Source organism: Ahaetulla prasina, chromosome 4, assembly GCF_028640845.1.
Source record: "Ahaetulla prasina isolate Xishuangbanna chromosome 4, ASM2864084v1, whole genome shotgun sequence".
NCBI classification, from domain to species: Eukaryota; Metazoa; Chordata; class Lepidosauria; order Squamata; family Colubridae; genus Ahaetulla; species Ahaetulla prasina.
This window is the reverse complement of record NC_080542.1, coordinates 70,368,221-70,392,883: the sequence shown is the minus strand read 5'-3', so window position 1 is coordinate 70,392,883 and position 24,663 is coordinate 70,368,221. Positions and strand designations below refer to the sequence as shown.

The window sequence follows — 24,663 nt, the reverse complement described above, 5'->3', positions numbered from 1 at the left end:
CCTGGGTGACCTAAATCAACCTCTTATTAACTGGATAACAAACAAATGTTCAAATGAACCCATTCATACTGCCCTATACAATGCTGTTACAAATCTAGGTCTTGAATAACTAGTAACTAACAATACAAGACTCAACAACTGTCTTGACCTCATCTTCTGCAACAGCGCTAACTTAATTCATGGACTACAAATAAAAGAACCCTTTCCCAACAGTGACCACAACATGATAGACTTTTGTCTCAATATACGCCCTTACAAAAATCTACATAATAATGGTATCCCAAACTACAATTTCAGAAAAGCCAACTATGACCTTATAAAACAATGACCTCACATCTCTTGATTGGCAAAATCTGTTCTCAACCTGTATCACTGCAGAAGACCACTATAGAGTTCTCCTACTTGAAGTCAGTAGAGCAGGGGTGTCCAAACTACGGCCCGTGGGCCAACTGCGGCCCGCGGGTAAGTTTTTATTGGCCCGCAGCAAATTCTGAAAATATAATTGAATATGGCCCTTTTCGGCAGCACTATAATTTTGGAACAAGTGGGTGGAGCACAGCCTGTCAATCACTGCCGAGTGCCTGACTGGCCGGCCGAGATATTGGCCGCCTCCCGGTGCTTGCCTGGTGGTTCGCTGCGAGGCTCGCGGCTCCTCCCCATGGGCGGGGAATAATGAAGGGAGGGGGCGGAGGAGGCGGCGAGCGGGAAAGAGGCTGCTGGCCGTGCCCGACCCCAGCAGTTCTACCCTCGCCTTCCTCAGGCTGCCTGGCGAGGCTCCTCACGCCTCCCCATGTCGGACACGCGTGGCGGCAGTGACAGCCATCGAGAAACAGGTGAGGCGGCGAGCGGGAAAGAGCTGCTGGCCGTGCCTGACCCCAGCAGTTCTACCCTTGCCTTCCTCGGGCCACCTGGCGAGGCTCCTCGCGCCTCCCCATGTCGGACACGCGTGGCGGCAGTGACAGCTGTCCCGACGAGACTGGCATCGAGAAACAGGTGAGGGCAGCGAGGGGCCGAACAGCGTTGGTGGGGGGAAGTGTGCAGAATGTCTCCAGACAAAAACTATATCGCAAACATAGTTTCAAGTTCATACCAAATACAAAACAAAAGCCAAGATCAGGGGTGTCCAAACTTGGTCTCTTTAAGACTTGTGGACTTCAATTCCCAGAGTTCCTCAGCCAGCTTTGCAAACAGATACATTGTTTTTAGGTGCATAGGGAATAAATTAAAATACTGGAAACTGCTTTCGGGGAAGGCATTTATTTGCTGCATCTAGTTCTGTACATACTGATTGTAAGAGCTCCTCACTGTTTCAGAGATGGTCCTATTAAAATTGAATTGCATATTTGAATGTGCTACTCATTAAAATTGGAATTGTTATCATACCAGATTTTCATGCATTATTCTGTTTGTGAATTAAAAAAGAGGAAAAACCATTTTTGTTTGTCACTTGCAAATGTTTATAATATATGTAGGTATAACTTTTTCTACTATGTACCTTAAAAATGTATTTATTCCTGATATAGTGGTGGAATGTAGTTCAGAATTGCAGGATTAATGTTAGGCACACGGAACCAAGAATGACACACACAAGGAGTTACTCCAGAGTACAGTAATTTCTTCATTATGGAGCCCTGGTGGCACAGTGGTTAGAATGCAGTATTGCAGGCTGACTCTACCCATAGCCAAGGGTTCAATTCTGACTGGCTCAAGATTGACTCAGCCTTCCCTCTTTCCGAGGTCAGTAAGATAAAGATCCAGATTGTTGGGGGCAAAGAGCCCCTCCCTGCTGCAACTCCCAGACTACATTTCATCCCAGATACAGATACTACTTTTAAGATTATGCCTGTTGTATATACTTAAGCCTAAACTGTGCATAGGGACTACCCAGACGGCTGAAAAAAGTGATTTCTGACAGGTTCTCACACTTTTGACTGGTCCTCACACCTACAACTATCTTTACATTTTGCACCCTATCTTGTAACCGTGGTGAAGAGAAGCAGTTGTGAAATGAGTGATATGGTTGTTAAAAATGCTGCAATGGGCATAAATGTGAGGATGGTCATAAGTGTGAGGACTGGTCAAAAATTACTTTTTTTAGCCCTCTGAGTAGTTTCTATGCCCATAGCCACATCCACTCAGTCACATGAGCAGTTAGCCACGCCCACCCAGTCACATGAGCAGTTAGCCACGCCCACCAGTCACATGACCACCAAGCCACACCCCAAAATAAGCCACGCCCACAGAACTGGTACAAAAAAAATTTAGACCCCCCTGTTCAATGGTGTGGCCCAGGCCTTTGCTTATTTTTCTGTATTTGGTCCTCACCCAAAAAACTTTGGACACCCCTGCAGTAGAGTCATTAAACTTTACATACCACAAACCACCACCAAAATCAGAAAAAACAAATTACCCATATCAATAAAAAAGCTGCAATCCAAAAAAAAAATCCCTCTGGAGAAGAAACAAAAAGGGCTATGTAGCAAATTTCAAAAACCGCTACAGAAATATATGCAACCAAATAAAAACTGAATGCACCAATTATCACACCAAGCAAGAAGAAGACCTTCTGCACACAAATTCCAATTGTGCTTTTTATAATTTTGTGAGCAACAAACTTAAAGACTCGAGATCCATCCCACCATTAAAAGAATCTAACGGCAAAGAATATAATGATGAAACAGTTAAAGCAAACCTCTTTAACACATTCTTTGGCTCAGTCTTTGTTAACAGTGATGGCTTATACCCGACATTCCCCAATCATACCAACAATGAGTACAACGACCTAAAAGCATATAGATTTCACAGAAGATAATGTTGAAAAAGCTCTTCGCAAACTGAAACCATCGCTATCTATTGGACCTGATGGACTATGTGCATACTTCTTAAAGCTTTCCACTAATATAGCAGAACCCGTAAGCATAATCTTTGAAAAAGATTATAATCTTTCATGAACAGTTCCCTATCCAAACTTTGGTCACTAGTCACGGTCATCCCTGTCTTCAGAAAACGCGACCCCAGCTTAATTGAAAATTACAGACCAATCTCTCTATGCTGTGTCACCTGCAAAGTAATGGAATCTATCATCAACCAATCCATTACCCTCTACCTAGAAACAAACAACCTACTCTCTAATAAACAGTTTGGTTTCAGAAAAAAATTATCATGTAATTTACAACTTCTTCACTGCAAAAACATATGGACTACAAATCTTGATCAGGGCAAAGCAATAGATGCAATCTACATAGACTTCTGTAAAGCTTTTGACTCAGTAGTACATGATAAACTTCTCCCAAAACTAAAATCCTACGGCATCTCAGGACCCCTCCACAATTGGATAACAACTTTTCTGTCAAACAGACAACAAGTGGTCAAAATTGGCAATGTTATATCAAATCCTGTTCCTGTCAAAAGTGGCGTTCCCCAAGGCAGTGTTCTTGGACCAACACTCTTCATATTATACATTAATGATCTCTATGACCAAATTACAAGTAATTGTGTTCTCTTTGCTGACGATGTCAAACTATTTAACACCACCAACAATACAGCTACCCTTCAAAAAGACCTTGACTTTGTATTTGATTGGTCTAAAACTTGGCAACTCCAAATCTCTACCAGCAAATGTTCAGTCTTACATATTGGAAAAAAGAACCCAAACACTAAGTACAAGCTTGATGGACATTACTTTACAGATGACTCCCACCCTGTTAAAGACCTTGGAGTTTTCATATCAAACGATCTAAGTGCCAAAGCCCACTGCAACTACATCGCAAAAAAAGCTTTAAGAGTTATAAACCTAATCTTGCGTAGCTTCTTCTCCAGAAACACTACACTACTAACCAGAGTATATAAAACATCTGCTAGACCAGTTCTTGAATACAGCCCGACTGTTTGGAACAGAGATTCCTGGAACAGATTTAATTGCCTCTTTTATCTTTTCTTTATCCTTAAGGATAGTGCATATGATGGAATGGGCCAGTCCTTTTTCTCCTATAGTCTTTACCTTCTTCCCCTTCTCATCATCACGGGCCCATTGGAACCTGAGTCCACAGAGGAGTATGAGCCGGAGCTGGGACTGACAGAGATCAAGGGGGCAGCCTCGCTGGCTTCAGAGAAATGCGGAGAAAAGCAGGACAAGGCAACCCCAGGTCCTTGGAACTTGGGATGGCTTGCCAGCAAGCAAATCCCCCTGCCCCTCTTCACAAGGCCCACCTGGGGACAGACATAAGGAGACACTGGGGGGAATTTGTGGAGTTTTGTTGCTGTTGCCGACATCTGGAGTTTGCTGGACTTCTTGTCTTACTGCTGCCTTGTTCCTTTGCTTCGTGGACTTATTGTCATGCTCCTTTGCTTTGTTGGACTAATTGCCTTGTTCCTTTGCCTCGTTGGACTTCTTGCCTTGAAGCGGTTGTGCTAACAGTATTTTGCTGGACTACTCGCAGCCAGAGACTGCTGGATGTATGTGAGCACTCTGCTGTAGGACTTGCCATAAACATGGGAAGATTTAGGGGAAAGTTGGAGCATAAAGAGGAGTTTGAACTATCAGCTGGCTGTGTTGCCTCTATGCCTTGCCCCAGGTCATCACGCTATGGGCTTTAGTTATTTTTGTTTTCAAGTCCAAATTGACACTTTTCCTTTGTTTCTTCCCTCCATGTTGAGCTGAAGTAGAGCTCAGTCATTTTTCTACCTAAAGAAAGAGTTGATGGAAAAGTATAATATCTTGTCCTGTAGATTGATAGAAAGAGAGACTGGTTCAGAACTGTTTATAGTAACATCGACATTATTGTGGGAGGAGGCAATACTTTGGTGCAACAATGTATTTTTCTTCTCTATCAAAAATTTCTTTCCCTTTACAAAAGCATAGGAATGTCACTGCTAGAAGCAACATATTTTACAGTATTTGAACAGTACTGTATTAAACATTGGTTTATATATGCCATCTTTGTTCTTAACCTGCTCCACTTGGTTATTTTTTTCCCTTGGTGCACAGCATGTATAAGACTGAATCTACCGTATTTTTCATACTGTAAGACGCACCCGACCATAAGACCCTAGGTTTAGAGAAGGAAAACAAGAAAAATAATATTCTGAACCAAATAATGTACTAATCTATTTAATAAAATATAGCAGACTAATACCGTGTAAACTCAATAGCGGTATTAAGAACCATCATCATCATTAACAAATGAGGAAAGACTTTAAGACTTTAAGATTCAAGCACTCTTCTACTTTTCTGGAAACCTCAAGAACTCATCATCGCTAGTGTCAGAATTTATGATGCTCAATTGCTCACAATCACTGATATCACTTTTTTCACTATCTTCATATGTGATACTATCTTCAGTTCCATCTAAGGCATTGTTATTGCCATATTTTTTTAATGACAGTGCAACGATTTCGCCCTTTACTGAGTGCCATGATGTTTTAACCCATTCACAAAGTTGAGTGATAGTGGGCCTCTTCATTTATCTTGTAGGTGTCAGATCATTACAGCAGCCATTCATTTGTTCCACTCTTCTCACATAAAGACTTTAAATGGCTCGTTGAGATTGCAACTGACTGGTAAGACCCCCAGGAGCACTAATAAAACAGGCTTTTTCAGAAGCCCTCAAGGATGTTTGGACCACACTTTTTCAACCCATACTCTCATACCATTGTCATCCATCCATCCTTGCATGCACAACAATTTGTGGAATCACTTTTCAAGTTTTTCCTTTTGAAAATTAACATTGGCAATTTGGTGCCCTCTGCACAGCAGAACAACACAACCATATAATGTGTTTTTTCATGTGCTGAAGTTTTCACAATTATGGTTTTGGCACCTTTCAGATCAACAGTCTTATTAGATGTTATTATTAGATGTCACATCAAAGGTTAGATGGACTTCATCCATATTCCCAATCTGGCCAATTTCAAAATCATTTTTCTTCCTAGCATCAATTACAAATTTATGAAAAGACAGAATCTTAGATTCATATTATTTGGGCATTTTTTGCGCAGTTCTAGTTTTGGTGCACAAAGCAAGGCCACATCACTTCATAAATCTCTAGCACCATGATTGTGATCCAGTAAAATCCTGAATGCCTTTCTCTACAGCAATGCGTTTGGCTTTATATATTACCATTTTTTTAGAAACTGAGAAGCCATTATGCAGTGACTTGTGATCCATTCTTTCATGTCCACGTCTAACTGTGACCACTTTACAGCATGGCCACGAAAAGTGTACATACATTTATCTACTTTTTACAGCTGATCCTGTTTTCTCCACTCTCTTATCATTTTTTAGGTTGGAGGTGGCCCAAAATATCTCTTCGCTGCTCTGTTTCCATGTTCCTCAGCATATTTTACTACTTCCTGTTTAAAAGGAATGTTATATGCTAGTCTTTTCTGCTTTTACATCCTTGTATGTAGCATGAGGAGGTACTGTAGTATTTTTCTGCAGGAAAATACAGTAGTGAAAGAACTGTCAGTAATGTTTATTGTTATGAGAGCATTGTAGCTGAGGACATGAAGGAATGACACACTATTATAGGGAATCTGCTGCGGACATACTGCTATGCGGGTGGATCTGCTGTTAACGCACTGTTATGGGGGACAAGTTTAAGGTTTTACCTTTATAGGGGACAGTTTATAAAGAGGACACTTTATTAGAGGACTCTTTCTTAGGCATTATTCATACAATTGTATTTTGTTTCTGCAGTGCCCCATTACATCCCCATACCTATCAGAATGCCCCCTTGCATTAGGTGTTTCCATCAGAGTACTGTGAATCAGTGATGAAGTTCAAATTCTTTTTACTACCGGATCTGTGGGCTTGGCTTGGTGGGGATGGTGTGGCTTTGTGGCCATGGCTTGGTGGATGTGGCAGGAAAAGGATACTGCAAAATCTCCATTCCCTCCCCACTCCTGGGGGAAGGATACTGCAAAATCTTCATTCCTCCCCACTCCTGGGGGAAGGATATTGCAAAATCTCCATTCCCAACCCACTGTGGGACCAGCCAGAGGTGGCATTTGCCGGTTCTTTGAACTGCTCAAAATTTCTGCTACCGGTTCTCCAGAACCTGTCAGAACCTGCTAGATTTCACCCCTGCTGTGAATTCAACTCATTCTGCAGGTTTTTATCTGCAGTTCTTTGCAATTTGAGCGCCAAATATGGAGCAGCAGTGTAGTGAGGGCAGGAGGCAGAGCCTGAGACGACCACAGATAGGTGTCCTCTCATGTGCCAGCTCTGCCTATTGATTCCTGCACTGCAGAAAAGAGACAGAAGAGGCAGGATTCAGCACTGTAAAAGGACCCTGCCACTGCAGCCCGGCTGCTATTCACCAAAGGACCAACACCAATCCATTGTTGGGGACCCCTGAGGTAATGCACTTCACGGTCTGTGATGCAATATTCGCTCCATAAGACACAAAGACATTTCCACCCACTTGGGGGGGGGGGAGAGTGTATTATGGAGTGAAAAATACGGTAATTCTTAACAATTGAGAGAGAGAGTGAATGTGAAGGCCAGACTCTCCATACAGTCTATTTGTGAGAAAAAGCCAGGATTCATAGAAAAGGATAGAAACCTCATATAAATAGCTTGCAAATTTATATCAGAAATTTACAGAAGAGATATAAGTAGTATTTTTAAAAAGCATGCTAGAGGACTTTATGTGTATTATTTTTTTTAAAAAAATACTTTGCACGACTTTTTTTTCTCTTTAAATGAAAAAGAGTACTGTAAAAGAGGAGGAGCAATGGGAGACTTCAACAAACTCCCATTTGCTTTCTGCTTTTTATTACGGGACCAAATACATGGCTATTGTATTTTGAGCGAGTGGGGGGGAGAATAAATGCTATACAGTGTACAGTATTGTATTTGGTCCTCTGCTGCTGTGGAAAATAAAGATAAAGTAGATGGAATGTGTTTAAGACTAGAGACAATCCCAAGGCAGAATTCAAGTTACAATACTTCACTGTATACTCCCTATATTGGTTTTTTTTTTATTCAAAAAGTTTTACAAAAAAAATTTTTTTTCCCCTTTCCCCCCAACCCCTCTCCCTTCACAAACCCCCTCCCCCCTCCCCCCCTGGCTTCCCGGAACAAACACAAGGTATAGTTAAAAATAAAACAAACATATGCTAAAAAAAATTTTTTTCCCAAAACTATTATACCAATTCTCCCTCTCTAGCTCTGACTTCCTCCTTACATAACCAAAATCCTTCAAAAAATTAACAATAAACAGTAATAAAATATATAGATCAGTAGAACAAATTAATCCTAAAATATTTAAAACCAGCTAAAGCATAAAAATCCAATCCAGTTCAGAGAATATCTCCCTTATAGCTTCTATAACCATATAATTTTCCCCCCAAGTCTTTCTTACATAAGATCTTTCGAGAATATTCTATTTAAAATTCAATACAACAGATTATAAAATTTCAATACAGGGAAATTACAATATCTATTCAACTTTAGTCCTTCCTCGTCAAAATCCAGTATAAATCCAAATATCTAGTCTTTTATGATGGTTATAAAACATATAATCAACCCATTTAATACAAATTAAAAAAATATAAAAATAAAATGAATTAAAATAAAATAAATCTCTTAGATCAACAACAGCCACCAAGATTAAGATAGTATATACAGCAAATAAAATGCTTATCTTATAGAAATACAGTAGTAGCAATGCAGCAGTAGGAAATTCTATGTATTCCCCCCCCTTTTTTTCATTGTAATTGTCTTTTGCTAACTTCAACTCATTCTGCAGGTTTTTGTATGCAGTTCTTTGCAATTTGAAAATAGGAAATAAACTGAACAATGCCATGTTTCCAAAAAAATGTAGTATTTCTACAAACTATCTATTCAGGAGTGTCAAACTCAATTTCATTGAGGACCACATCAGCATTATGGTTGCCCTCCAAGGGCCAGTTGCATGTAAAATTATGTATCGTATTAGTTCAGGAAAGCATTATGTCTAAGATGTGGGCCAAACAGGATTCGTATTTCAAATATGAACAAATATAAATCTTCAAAAACAAATTTAAAACAAAGAAAAAACAAAAGTTACTTAGTTGTCTCTCTCATGTTATTTTGTCTTTTGGCATCTTTTCTGGCATACAAGTTCATTCATGTTTGAGGTTCTGAGCTGTGGAAACTCTCACGATAGAGTGGAGGTGTGCATCAGTGAGAAGACTTCCCTGTGCATTTTTGTTCACCCTCATCACAGAGAAAAGTTGCTCACACATGTATGTACTATCAACCATGCAGAGCGTTCGAGCAGCTTGTAGGCAGAGTTGGCACATCATTTTAGGAATGAACCTGGTGAACTATCTGGTTCCCACAGAATCATACTTTGCCTTAAGTGTGCTGTCACATTGGAGTTCTATCAACTCCATCTGGAGTTTACATGTGCTTCTCCACATCAACTGCAAATGGATTACTGAGCAGTCCAAAATTAAATTTCTGTGCTTCAAAGTCAACCAAGTAATGTGTAAAGTCCATGTCAAGTGTGCTCAGTTTATCAGCAAAATAAGCATCTGAGAACATAGCAGTGGTTTATGATTGTTTGGCAATGGAAAGACTCGAGTTTCCTTGCTGCATCTCAGCCTCCCACAGTCACAGCTTACCTTGAAAAACTTTCACTGCATCATACATGTCCATGATCACAGGATCCTGTCCCTGATTAAATTAGATTAACAGAGTTGAAAGGGATCTTGTAGGTCATCTAGTCCAACACACCACCCAAGCAGGAGACCCTACACCATTTCTGACAAATGGCAGTCCAATCCCTTTTTGAAAGCCTCCAGTGATGAAGCTACCACAACTTCCGAAGGCAAGCTGTTCCATTGGTTGATTATTCTCACTGTCAGAAAATTTCACCTTATTTCTAGTTGAATCTCTCCTTGATTAGTTTCCATCCATTATTCCTTGTCTGGCCTTCAGGTGCCTTGGAAAATAGTTTGACCACTCCCTCTCTGTGGCAACTCCTCAAATATTGGAAGACTGCTATCATGTCTCCCTTGGTCCTTCTCTTCACTAGACTACCATGCCCAGTTCCTGTAACAGTTTTTCATGCTTTAGTCTCCAGTCCCCTAATCATCCTGGTTGCTATTCTCTGCATTTTTTCTAGAGTCCCAACATCTTTTTTTATAGTGTGGTGACTAAAACTGGATGTAGTATTCTAGGTGTGGTTTTACTAAGGCTTTACAGAGTGGAATTAGTACCTCACTTGATCTTGATTAAAGTTTTAGCACAGTGAAACACACTGAAACTGAAGTTTTAATATAGTAAGATACTTAGTTATGTCACACAGAAAAGCTAATTCATACAGCCACTTTTCATCCCGCAATACTGTAGAGTCTTTTCCTTTGCTTTCCATAAACTGACAGATTTCCTTACACAACTCGAAAAATCTGTTGAACACTTTTTCTCGACTTAGGCCATCATACCTGTGTGATAGAGCAGATCATCATGTTCAGAATGTATTTCCTCCAGAAAAGACTTAAATTGATGGTGTTTTAAACCTTTGGATCTTATAAAATTAGCTGTCTGTGTTACAGTACTCATTACTTGTTCCATCTTCATAGCTTTGCCGCAGTGTTTCCTGGTGTATGATACAGTGATATGCTGTCAGCTCACCTGTGCAATTCTCACACTTCATCTTTTCTCCCATCTTTCCTTCTAATCCATTCTTTTCCCAGCACATTGAAGGAGTTCCATTTGTTGTCAGTCCTGTACAATTGTGCCAGGACAGTTTCATGTCATTTACACATTTAGATACTGCTTCAAATATGTCTGTTCCTGTGGTAGTGCCATGTATTGATTTCATATCCAAAAGTTCCTCTGTATTGTATAAACTTGAGCCCACTCCACAGATGAAGATTGTCAGCTCTCACAGTAAGAGAAAATGCAATGAAATATTTTCCCTTTTGAATCAATTATACTTGTAAATCAGTGGCAAGCTCACATAGCTGATCAGCAACAATATTTCTGTTTATGCTTACATTCAATAATGCTTGCTTTTGGTCTGGACACAAGATTTTGCACACTTTAATCATGCAGCACTTCAAAAACTCCCCCTCTGTAAAGAGCCAGACTGATTTAGCTATCTCTTCTGTCACTATAAAACTAGCTTACATAGCAGCTTCACTTTGCGATTTTGCTTTTCTGAACATATGCTGCCATGACATCAGACTCTTTTTAAACTCTTCCACCTTCTTTAGCTTCTGCTATATGTCCAAGTTTTTGTATTTGTCTTGATGTTTCATCTCATAGTGCCATCTCATGTTATATCCTGTAAGTACAGCCATATTAGCTCCACAAAAAAGGCACATGGCATTATCTTCAATGTCAACGAACAGGTACTTTGCTGCCCTCTTCTTTTAAAAGCACCTGCTTTCAAAGTCCACCTTTCATTTGGCTATTTTGGGGTTTAAATATCAGTATAGATATGCAGGTCATCACAGCAGATGTTGTATCTATGGAGTATGAGATTACACAGAAAGCTGAAAGTCCCAGGTGCTGTGTGAAGCAAGCAGTTGTGAGCTAGATATCCACTCTGGAAGCTCAGTAGGATGCTGTGAATCTGAATGTTTTGAGCAAGTTTAGCAGCATCATACCATCTATGGAGCAAAAGCAAGTGACTGCAACCCTCTTTGATACAATTGAATATATTTTGTATAGAAGAGATGCAGGATGGATGGAGGAAAAAATCAGCAGTCCACCATCACTCCGAAACTGGTCTAGCAACCACAAGGCTACTCAACCACTCTTGTTAAGCTACCTCCATTTCTGATCAGATTCTGATATTTTCAAGGCTGCCTTTCGATTATAGGGAAACAAAACCAAGACACATCCAGCTTTTTCAAATAGAAAACAAGAAACCACAGTCTCTATCTTTTCCCAACAATGAACCTACATCTAAAAAACTCAGAAATAGCGCTCAAAATCCCTGAAATTTAGCTTTAGCAGCGATGATTAGACAGCAGAAGAGAGGGTGCAAACTTTGAGGACATATCCGAAGAAAGAAACATCTTTGGGAAGCCCAGATACCCTCAGACGGTGTCATGATATTGTGTCTTTGGCTTCCGAGCCGGTTTCTTGGCAGAAAGTGACTCAGAGAGTGAGGGGGAAGAGCCAACAGGGCTTCCTTCTGCAGGACCTTCCTCTCTGGCTCTGTTCCAGGATCCAGAGGCAGGCCAGGTGGAGGAGATGACAAGGCCTCTTTTTCCTGCACCTTCCCCTTCCCAGGAAACGCCTCAAGACTCAGCTGCTGACAATCAGTCCTGGTTAAATCCCAGGCATCGCAGAAAGGAGAGGCGGGAACAACAAAAAAAGGGGTGGGGCAGGCCTAGAGAGTGCTGAATCACGGAGCCACACCCTACAGGGTATAAAAGCAGGAGGAGCTGCTCTATAGCTTCTTGTGATGGACAAACACTGACTCTTGGAAACTTTGGCTGCAATATTTTGAGACTAAGACTTCGGCTTCTGGATTTCTGTTTATTTCTAAACTACAGGTACACTGGTCTGAGGAGATATGAGAACTTGGCAGGCAATCGCAGGTTCGTTGCCAGAACTGATATCTGTCATAGGAGTAAATTGCTAGCAGATATAGTCAGCTCTCGTGTCTTCTTAGTTGTGGTTGGAGGGGACAGAACACATGCAGAGGCTCAGAGATTACAGGGGAGATGTATCTGGAAGGTAAGACACAGCCTCCATATTGACCACTTCTACCTCTCCAAGCCCCCGGGTGGTGGGAGGAAAAAAACCCAAAAAGGAGCACCTGTGGGTGGGCCAGGCAAGGCTGAGAGGTGGGATCCAGAGATCTCCAGTGGAGGAACGCAAGACCAGGATGAATGACAAAGCCTTGTCCACCAAAAGAGCATTGCTGTCCTTCTTAGGACACCCATATGACCCCCAGATGGCAGCACAAGCTGCCTGGAACCCTGAGTAGCAGAGGGCAAGTGGCCAGCTTGGCCCTTAAGCTCCTGGGACACCAGGATCCCGCATCCCCATTCAGCCCTGCTTCCCTGAGGGAGACCTGGCTTCACTTATCTTCTCAAGGCTGTTGCTGCTGTGCTCACTCTACTTGGCGAGGTTGCCCATGGTGAATGTGGGGGGGCGTGAGACTCATGGACATTAGTCCAGGGTAGCTGCTTCACCAGATGGGCTGCGATGGCTTCCCCGCTGGGCTTGCAGGCTTCCCAGGCTGGAGGAGAATGGAGGCTCCTGATGGATGCTGATGCTGCTGTTGCCTATACTGTGAGGTGAGGTGAGGCATGGCAAGTGGTGGGGCAGGGCTGGCCTGGCTGCAGGGCCCTGAAGCGTACAAGTGCAGTGCAGTTGGGGCGGGGCCAAGTGTGGCTTATTGGATGTCCCAGGCTGACATCAAGCTGGCTGTTGCTGCCGGCCAATGAGTGGCTGAGGAGCCCAGCTGCTGCCGGTACTGCTAACCCCGCACACTCACTGTCTTCTGTGTGCACACAGAGCCCCCACGCCCAGGGGGAATGCCTGGCCAGGTTAGGGTAGCTGGTGCCGAGGCAGTGGGGGCAGGCCCCTTACTTTCTCCAGGGTGGTCCCACAAGCTAGATCTAAACTATATCTGGATCTGGCCCACCGGCCTTGAGTTGACATGTCTGATCTACAATAATATACACTAATTTTCAAAATAGAAGCAAGGAGACATAGCACTGTAGAATGCTTTGTGTAGATGCTGGCTAGCATTTCTACAAGCAGTTTCAAGGCAAATGCAAACAAACTTTATTTTTGCTAAGTGCTGTACTTACAAAACACAATAGTTTGCAAAATACAGTACTTAAGAAGCAGAGCAGTTTGCAAAGTGCTTACAAACAAACAGTACAGAACTACAGAGTAATGGAAAAATAATATTTTGAAATACTTAACAGAAGCAATTACAGCACTTCAATCCTCAAGCCAGCAAAAAACGATTCTCCAGGCAACAACAGATCTTCCACATAGCATCAAAAAACAAACAAACTCAGCACTGGCTACCAAATCACTGGATCTTGTTTGGCCATGTGACCAGGGGAAAAAAACCTGGTAGCCTTTGAAAATTGCATGTTGTAAAACCCCGAAAGACAAAGGGAAGTCGCAGGGTTAAAAATGGCTGCTGCTGTAGCAGTTACTTGTTCACAGTTTTGAATTTCTAACATAAGTACACTTTTGGGATAAATTCATGCTTGGGAACATTTGCTAAATGAATGTTGTTGTGATTGTTGTTGTTGCGAAGTCATGTCTGACCCATCGCGACCCTAAGGACAACATTCCTCCAGGCCTTCCTGTCCTCTACCATCTTCTGGAGTCCATTTAAGCTCATGCCCACTGCTTCAGTGACTCCATCCAGCCACCTCATTCTCTGTCGTTCCCTTCTTTTTTTGCCCTCAATCTTTTCCAGCATTAGGCTCTTCTCCAGTGAGTCCTTCTTTCTCATTAGGTGGCCAAAGTATTTGAGTTTTGTCTTCAGGACCTGGCCTTCTAAAAAACAGTCAGGGTTGATCTTGTCTAGGACTGACTGGTTTGATCACTTTTGTCGTGTCCCACTCCTCCGCTGATGGCCGGGTCAGGGAAATCCGAATCAGGCGTGCCTCTGCATCTCTGCCAAAGTCCTAGCAAAGTTCTCAAGGCAGGCAGGAGACCAGAAAGTGATTCCAGCAAGATAAGGTAGACTTTGCCTGACTCAGAGAATGCCAGAAAGCAGATCCTTTATATAGGCCATGGGGTGTGGCTCCATGACTCAGCACTTATCCCGGCCTGCCCTTCCCTTTCTTCTGTTGACACCGCTTATCAATTCTCCTGAAGCGAGGGTCACTCCAGTCTGCAGCTGTTGGTAATTGACCTTCCTCAGGCTCACATGCTGTGGGGGATGGGGAGGGGTCTAGTTGCTCTGTTTGCCTGGGCATGGAGAAAGGGCTGGGGGATGGAGGCGCTTCTTCTTCCTCAGCCTGTCTAGGCATGGAGCCAGGGGTGGGGCCGGGAGGCATTCTAGGACATTCCTCAGCGTTCGGAAGCAGATAAGAAGGCCCCGGCTGCGGGGAAAGCAGACGAGGCACAATAACTTTGCAGTCCAAGAGACTTGCAGGACTCTTCTCCAGCACCATAGTTCAAAGGCCTCAATTCTTGGTCCTCGAGGCATGGCCAGCATCACGGCGGAACGGACACGAACCCCGAGAGCTCCGGGGTGAGTGCCAAAAATCCCCTCAATATGGGGGTCCAGTCCGGACCATAGCTGCCCTGCAGGGGCAGTGAAGAATGAGGGAGCTGCTGGAGTGGACAGGGAAGCGGCAAATTCCTTGTAGCTCCGGCTTTTTCCCCTCGACCCATCGTGGTGGACTGCAGCTATTACCAGCTGCCTGAAGTCGGGATGGCCACAAGAACGGGCAGGAGGATAAAGCATAAGTACTGAACAAGATATTGAAGCTGGTGAGTTAAAACCAGCTCACAAAGAGGCACTTGGAGTAATTTTGCCAACAAGTTTTTAAAGAAAAACTGAGAAATAGCACTAATTTTAACAGGAAATGAAAATGGAAGGAAATAATTAATGATACCTAAAACCTGACAAAAGTTGGCTTGGAACCTAAGTCTAGAGCCCTTTTGAATAGAGAAAATAGAGAAAAATAAGACTTTTAATTAAAATTGACTTTGGAGAATTTTGGAGCTTTTATTGATTATTTAAAGAAGCAAGAAGAAAAAAGAGAGGACTTAATTAAGACTTTAAAAATGGATTTTAATTACATTTCCCAGTTCCTCTATTCTTTATAAATTTGGATTTAAAGGATTACTATGAAACTATTTAAACAGGATTGAAAAAGGCAACAAATTGAAACAAAGAGAAAAAAGGTGCGGCTCTAAAATGGACACTTCGTTAATTGTGGATTGCAACTGTAGACTAAAGACTAAAGGCAGAAGAAGAAATACAGGAGGGAAATGTCTTTGTGATTTCAGGACAATTTCAAAGGAGGATTTCTGCAACCAGATGGCTGACCTTTAAGACTTATAACATCAAAGAATAAAGTAGAAAACATGGACAACAAGAGAAGTATATAAATGTCATTTAAACAAGAAATACAAGAAATGACTATAGAACTGGAATATTAATAATATTGTAGGAAAGATAAGAGCTTCTTACAGTAATGATATGGAAGAATATAAAAAGCATGATGTAATGATGTAAAATTAAAATATATATTAAAGACTATAAGAGGATTATAAAAATGTTGAGAAAAGGAGGAATGGGGCAATAAGAAATTTAATAAGTCAAAAAGAAATATGAAGTTTCTAAGCATATGTAATGAAATTGAAATAATTTGAGATAACTTCCAATAGAATATCTGAATATAAGTATGGAATTATGTGAGAAATAAGATATATTCACTCCTATTCATCTTGTTCTTTTTATTTTGTTCATTATTTTAATCTTTTTTATTTGGAATGGGATTATGAAATAATAAGTGATGGGAGACCTTTTTGAAATTAAGGTGAAATTTAATGTAGGATTATAGGTATTACCTTGCTCTCATTTTTTTTCTTGTTTTGTTACTGGTCTGTCTTTGATAAATTAGGGATAAGTATGGTTGTATTTTATTTGATGAAGAAGAGAGGGGCAAGAAAGAGGGCAAAAATGTGGGAACTAGACTTGATTTAATAGTATTCAGGATAAAGGGGTGGAACAGATGTTTTGATAGAAATGTGCGAATAATAAAATTTTAAGAGGGGAAAGGAAAATATCGGATAAACAATACAATGTGGGGGTGAAATTTGAAATGTGCTTAATTATGTACCTGACTGATATCTTGTTTAAAAATATTTGTATGTGTGTGTTTTTTTTGTTAAAAAATAAAAAAAATTCTTTAAAAACATTCTTGTTCTGTCCCCTCCCGGCCTCAGCCACGCAAGCTGGCTAAACGAGCCAGTAATTGAGTTCACAGCTGCTATCAGTCCTGGCAGGGAATCTGCAGTTGCCTGCCAAAGTCTCCCTTTTATCTTGGGGTTGCCAGGCAACCAAGAAGTCAGCAGTCCAGGCCGAATGTTCAGCTCACTTCTCCAAGTCAAAGAGTTCGGCTCAATTTTTGCTTGTCATGGAGCAGAAGAGCAGCCAGGACTGCTTTTATAATCTGTGGGGTGTGGCTCCGTGTCTCAGCACTTCCTAGGCCTGCCCCACTCCTGCTTCTGTTGTTCCCACCTCTCCTGCCTACAAAACTTAGGGTCCATCAGCCGGGTCTGGAGACATGGCCTGGGGGGAGGAAGAGTCAGGGGACGGAGGCCTCGTTATCTACTACACCTGGCCTGCCTCTGGCTCCTGGAGCTGAGCCAGGGAAGCCGGTGCTCCAGAGGTAAATCCTGATGGCCCTTCCCCCTCACTTTCCAAGTTACTTTCTGGCAGGGGGCCCGGCTCGGGGGGCAGAGACACACTTTGGCACTTAGCCTTTCTTATGGTCCAACTTTCACAACCATACATTGCAACTGGGAAACCCATAACCTTGACTATAGACACTTTTGTTGGCAGGGTGATGTCTCTGCTGTTTAAGTATGCTGTCTAGATTTGCCATGCTTTCCTCCCCAGGAGCAACCGTCTTTTAATTTCTTGGCTGCAGATTTCTTGGCAGCACCACATCATTTGTGGTGATCTTGGAGCAGGAAAATAAAATCTGTTACTACCTCCATTTCTTCCCCATCTATTTGCCATGAATTGAGAGGGCTGGATGCCATAATCTTGGTTTTCTTAATGTTGAATTTCAAGCCAACTTTTGCATTCTCCTCCTTCACCAGCATCAAGAGGCTCTTTAGTTCCTCTTTCACTTTCTGCCATTAAAGTGGCATCATCTGCATATCTGAGGTTGTTGATATTTCTCCCGGCAATCTTAATTCCAACTTTTGATTCATCTAGCCCCACCTTTCTCATGATGTGCCCTGCATATAAATTAAATAGACAGGGCGACAGTATACAGCCTTGCCGGACTCCTTTCCCAATTTTGAACCAATCAGTGATTCTGTGTCCAGTTCTCACTGTTGCTTCTTGACCCATGTATAGGTTTCTCAAGAGACAAATAAGATGGTCTGGTACTCCCATCTCTTTGAGAACTTGCCACAATTTGTTGTGATCCACACAATCAAAAACTTTAGCATAATCAATGAAGCAGAAGTAGATGTTTTTCTGGAACTCCCTAGCTTTCTCCATGATCCAGCGTATGTTGGCAATTTGATCTCTAGTTCCTCTGCCTCTATGAAATCCTGCCTGTACTTCTGGTGGTTCTCGATCCACATACTGCTGGAGGCTACCATGTTTCCCCGAAAATAAGACCCTGTCTTATATTTTTTGAACCCTGAAATAAGGGTTGGCCTTATTATTGAGGGGGTCTTATTATTTTGGGGGTGCAGGAGGTGGCGAGCGTGGCCACCTCAGGGCTGCTGCTGTGTTGCACTGCTGTGACAACTTCCCTTTTGCCTTCTCTCCCAAAAGTGCTCCTTGATACTGTAGGGCTTCATAGAAGGTCAGTTTCATCCTCTTCAGCACCAGTGGTTGGGGCATAGATTTGGATTACTGTGATATTAAATGGTTTGCTTGGCTTTGAACCGAGATCATTCTGTCATTTTGGGGATTGCATCCCAGTATTGCTTTTCCTACTCTTTTATTGATTATGAAGGCTCCTCCATTTCTTCTGAGGGATTCTTTTCTTTTTCCATATTTTGTAGGAATTCCTTGTCTTTTAGTATTGATTGATTCAATGTCCATCTCCATTTTCTCTTTTGTCCTTTCTATTTAACTCCAATTGGCTTATGATCTGCCCAGGTGCTTGTTTCTATTTCTATTTCTTGCACATTTGACTTTAACTCCGGTGACATCCATATCATATCTACTTTTGACCAGGACATATGTCTGTTTGAATAAAATGAGTATTGATTTCTTGTAGGATTTATTTCTCTCCATACATCTTGAATATCTGTTTCTTCTGCCATTTTAAAAAACATTTTTGGAAGCATTTTTCTAGTTTTTTAATTTACTTTACTGCTTTTATAGTCCAATTTTGCAACTACAATCATGTTGAAATCTCCTACCATACAAATATTTTCATATTCCAATTCAGTAATTTTTATGCAACTTTTCATAAAAAATTTCTTGTTTATGATTTGGTGCATACATTGCTACCAAAAGTATTTGTTTATAATTCATTGTTACCTCCACCATCAATATCCTCCCCTCTTCATCTGCAAAAAAATTGTCTTGCTTTATTGTTTCTTTAATATATAAAACCACGCCTCTTTTCTTTTGTTGTGCTAATGACAAATATAGTTTCCCAATGTTAGGGTATTCCAATAATTTATTGTGTTGTTTTTTGATGTGAATCTCTTGAAGACAAATAAAATCTAATTTTAACTTTCCTACTTTGTTAAAAGTCCTTTTCCTTTTCATAGGAGAATTCAGCCCCTTTATATTAATTGACAATAACTTTATTTTAATGTTTGTAATATTGTTTTTATATGGCTGTAAACAGCCCTGAGTCCTTCGGGAGAAGGGCGGTCTAGAAATATAAACAAATAATAAAAATAATAATAATTTCATTTTCCATAATGAAAATGTACTTGTAGATAGGTCTTGTTGTTCTGATTTATTTATTTATTTATTTATTTATTTATTTATTTATTTATTTATCGTATTTATATACTGCCCTATCTCCCTAGGGACTCAGGGCAGTTCACAGGCAGATAAAAAAGTACAAATAAATACTCTTGTTTCTCTCTGTTCTTTTATATTTGCACTTTCTCGTTCTGCTCTCTCCTTTATCTTCTTGTTGTTGTACATTTCCTTCTCCTGATGTTTCTTCTTGTTTCTTGTCATCTTGTCATCTATCTCTTCTCTCTTTCTTTTTTCCTCATATGATCTAAATTGCTCATCATAAAATTGCTTTCTCTACAGTATCCAATCTATACCTTTGATCTCTCTAGGTCACCAGGATTCCCTCGGGTATCAGCCACCTGAAGTTTACTTCATGCTTAATTGTTAGAAATTGGTATTGTTTTCTCAAATCTGTTACTCTTCTAGAAACTTGTTTTAGAACTATTATTTCTCTCATAAGGTTATCTCTTGCTCTTTGAAGTATCTCTGTTCTTAGTGACTTCTTGGTAAATATCACATGTGCCTCTTTAGGTACTTTATTTCTTGACATATATCTTGTGTATACTCTAAATATTTCATCCATTCCAGCAGACACCTCTTGCTTGTCCCCCTCCGTAGCATCTGCCAACAATTCTGCCATTATCTCTGCAAGGTTTTCCCCTTTTTCTTCCTCAATGTTCTGGAATCTCAAGAAATACTCAGGTTTATCCATATCCAATATGATTACTGTATTCTCAAGATTTTTATCTGCCTGTGTTAGTCTAGCATCCATCTCTTCCATTTTCTTCTCTGTTTGTTCTGATTTCTCTTCTATTTTCTGCATTCTTTGTTCATTTTTTGTTATTGTCTGTTGAATTTCTCCATTTTGTCATCCATCTCTTCCATTTTATCATTTATCTTTTCCATTCTTTCCTTCATGTCTTCAAAATGTTTTGTTGTGGCTTTTTGAAATGTTTGGAGCATTAATTTCAATTCTGTTGGCATTGTGTTCATTGTATTCATTTTTTTCTGCTGCAACATGCTATCCAAAGATCTTTGGCTTGCTGAACTGGATGCTTGGGGAAGCGGGGCTAATGTTGCAGCGATATGATGCATCTCCATAGGGCTCTGTGGAATTGCGCCAAATTTGATCTGACTGTAGGTTCTAAGGGACCCAAATTACTCTTGGGGGGGGATGTAGACAGAGAGGACACTAGGCTGATCACAAGAAGACTGCATACTCCTTGTTTGATGCAGAGAAGCTCACAATCCAACAGGAAGAAAAAGATGGCTGTTACATGCCTAACTGGAGCTGTGACAGCCAACCAATTCAGCAAGTATAGAAGTTGAGAAACAGTGTGATCAATCTGGGTGCAATTTTTCAAACTGTTGTTGTGGAATTTACCCCCTTAAAAAAGCCTGGGAAAAATTGGAACTCAAAGAAGAGGAGGTAGAATTGTCTGTTTTCCACCCCCAAGAATAGCGACAAAAATACTTGCGAGCTATTTATAAATCTGGAAGTAGAGAAAAGAAAACTGTTTTAAAAAGGGGGAAGAAATTGAAAAGCTAGAAAGTCAGACTGGGGATTTAAAAACAAAATAGACTAAGTTGAAACTCTGAAAATGAGATGAACAACTTAAGGTAACAAAAGAGAAAGGAGAGAAATAAAGCAATAGTGACACCTACTAGAGAAAACTGCAGAGGAGTGAAAGTAATGAAAGTACTTTGGAAATCTGACTTTGGCTATTGAAGATAAACTTGTTAGCTACAATAACACCTGCTTTAGCAAATTCTTTACATCAGACAGCAGAGACAGAGAGTGAAACACTGTAACATTTTAAACTGTAGGTCTTTGAACTGAGAAGAAAATTAAACAGATAAATAAATAAATAAAATAATAAATAAATAAATAAATAAAATAATAAAAAATAAAAATAAATAGAAACTGGGAAACTGCAAAACTTTCTTTTTTCCTTCTTGCTTAAACTTTTTTTCTTTTTTTGGGTGGGGGAGTGATATACGAATTTGAGCGGTTGAACTTTGGGGTTTGGTGAGTGTAAGTGGATTACAAATGTATTAAACTTACTAAATCAATTAAGAAGAAAGATTAGGGTTTGAAGAACCTGAAGATAAGGACCTTTCTTTTTTCTTCGACTTTCCCCTTGTCTAGGGTACAATTACAGCAAATTTGAAACTGTTTGGAGACTTTGATGGTGATTTGATTTGTGAAAATATTGGTTAGGTAGAGGTTGGGGGTGGGTTGAGAAAATACTAGAAGATTGTTGTGTTATTGCTAACCTTTTTTTAAAAGGTTCTTGAAGAACTTAAACTTATTCGAAATGACTAGCATTCAAATTTAAGTAAAGTAGGGAGAAAAAATACATCTGCACCCTCAGCAGCAGCAGAAGCCTCTGAGCATATTCTATAGATTTCTTTAATGTCTAATGATTCTTTTCTCAATCAAATTATTCTTAAATAAATATTCAATTCTGTTTCTAAATCACCTCTTCTAAAATCTTCAAATGTTTCTCTGAATCTAAATTATTTCTGCACAGTTCTTTTTCTGCTAATCTAGCATCCATTTGTTAATCTCTAACCAAAATATATAATTTATAAATAGGGATAAGATGGTTATCCCTCTCCTATTGACCTATTGAACATTGAATAGGATCATCTGGCAATCATACATAGTGTAGTTTAACCAACCTGGGAATCACAATGATTTGGCTTTTGGCAATGCAGAGAAAACTAAGAGCTCCTTCAATTTACTTTAGTTTAGTTACCACCATGTAACTCAGCTATCCATCAAACTCAGGATAAGAGTGAATGGAAAATAATTCTCATCTGTGATATGATGGAAGCCCCTGTTGCAATATAGCCATATGAATTCCATCTAAGAGATTGCCTATGTGCTAGATTAGCATGGGAATCCCCCAGCTAGTTGGATCACATAGGTAAAAACTTGTTTGATGTTAAAGTCACATCAGAGGAGCAGGATATTTACCTCTATAGTGTGAAGATGCATTTACAGTTTTACATCCTTCTTCCTTTCCCTGATAAGATCTTTCTCACAAAGATCTAAGGAATCCCTTTATGTGAAGATCAATTGGTATGCAAGGTTAGGATGTCACAGGATGTATTGCTATGTTTTGCTACATGATCGATATACAAGATTTTGTTTGATGTGTACGCTTTCTGATAGACTCTCTTTGATATGTGTGCCTTCTGATGTCATTGTCTTTTATGCAAATGCTTTCCTGTAAGAATCCTAATAAAAAGAGAGACTCAGGTTCTGTTCTGGGCTCTCACCCCAAAGGAAAATTGTAGGTTTAACTCATTTGCTTCATGAGAGACCACCGCAACTGGTGACCCCGGACATGATTCTACCAAGATTCTGCTAAAAGAATACTTCTCTCAATGCGATTCTGCAAAGGATGCATTCTCCAGCGTGATCCTACCTAGGATACATTCCCAGCAGATCTTTTTCAACGGGATCCTATCAAGGATACGTTCCCAAAAGATCTTTTCTTTCAGCGTGATCCTATCAAGGATACATTCCCAAAAGATCTTTTCTTTCAGCATGATCTTATCAAGGATACGTTCCCGGCACATCTTTGGACCCCCGATCCTTATCGCCTGGAATAGGCTTGGTGCACCTCATCCATTCATCGCTGGCGAACAACGGACCTTTCGTAAGTATGGGGGGAAAATTCTCTAAGGCTCAGGAAAAACATTTGTGTGAGCTGAGGGAATTAACCAAATCAAATTTATTCTTTTTTAACCATGTGGACCAGCTACAAGCTGCTGTAACAAAAAGAAAACTGAAGGATTTGTTGAAATATATTTGGCATAACTATCCTTATCCTGAGGCAGGCTCTTTAAAACCAGCAACGTGGAGACAGATTGGCAAATATCTCCACGCATCCCCACGAGCCCCAGCCTCTATCTTAAGTACCTGGAAAATAATTATGGAAATCCTAGCAGCTCAGAATTAGTCTCTCCTTGAGCCTTTGAGACAACCTCCACCACATGAAAATGCTGCTATTAAATTGACCACCCCTGCCCCGGAGGATATCTTCTCCTGTCCTTCGGCACCCCTTTCTGATACTGGCCCTTCTCTTCTCCCCCTTCCTTCACTCCCCCCCCACCATATTCACCTTCCCCCCTGATAGCAGAAAATCCTCCTGCATCCAATACCCCTTGTGCTTCTCCGTGTGTTCCTCCCCCCGCGCTCCCCCGTTATTGTTTCTTCTCCTTTTTCACCTCCCCCTCCTCCTAATTACCCTTCTGTCAGTGCTGTCCGATCCAGTGTTCAGCAAGCAATGCTGGATGGTACCTTAGAACCAGATGAGCTTTCTGCAGCTTCCCTTTTTTCCTTAGTTTACCAACAAAATGCAACCGGTGTTTTAGCACCCCACTGGGAACCTATTCCAATTAAAACAATCAGGGATGTTAAACAAGCTGTCATGGTATATGGTCTGCAAGCACCGTATACCATAGGACTCATTCGCATGATGTCTAATACGTACGTTATGCTTCCTTCTGACTGGAAGGATATGTTTCGCATGATCTTAACCAGCACTCAGTACGTTATTTGGGAATCAGAATTTCGCCATGAGGCTGAAGCCCTAGCGGCAAGAACTCCTGGCACACAAGCAGTTGAGATCTGCGGAGAAGGGGCATTTGCTCCTCCTACCGCACAATATAATTCATCCGTGGTTACTTTAACCCTTGTGTCCCTGGCTGCTACTCAAGCTATTACAAGGGTTGATGACCCCTGTTCAATACGCCAATCTTTTGCAAAAATTGTTCAAGGGCCAAATGAGTCATACTCAGAATTCGTTGACAAGCTGCAGACTGCCATCTCCCACCAAATCTCCAATGCAGACGCTCAAATGGAAATCCTTAGGAGACTAGCTTATGACAATGCAAATACGGACTTTATTAGCCCCCCTTATAAACTCTCCAAACGTTACCCTGGCACAATTCCTCAAAGCATGCCAGCATGTGGGCACACATACTTATAATGCAGAAGTTTTGGCTAGTGCCCTATCAAAGGCTTCATCAC

General features: G+C 40.8%; 1 pseudogene; it reads right to left on the bottom strand.

Annotated features, from left to right (window-relative positions):
- Window positions 1-9,108: 9,108 nt before the first annotated feature.
- LOC131198219 (general transcription factor II-I repeat domain-containing protein 2-like) lies at window positions 9,109-19,838 on the bottom strand (annotated as a pseudogene).
- Window positions 19,839-24,663: the final 4,825 nt, after the last annotated feature.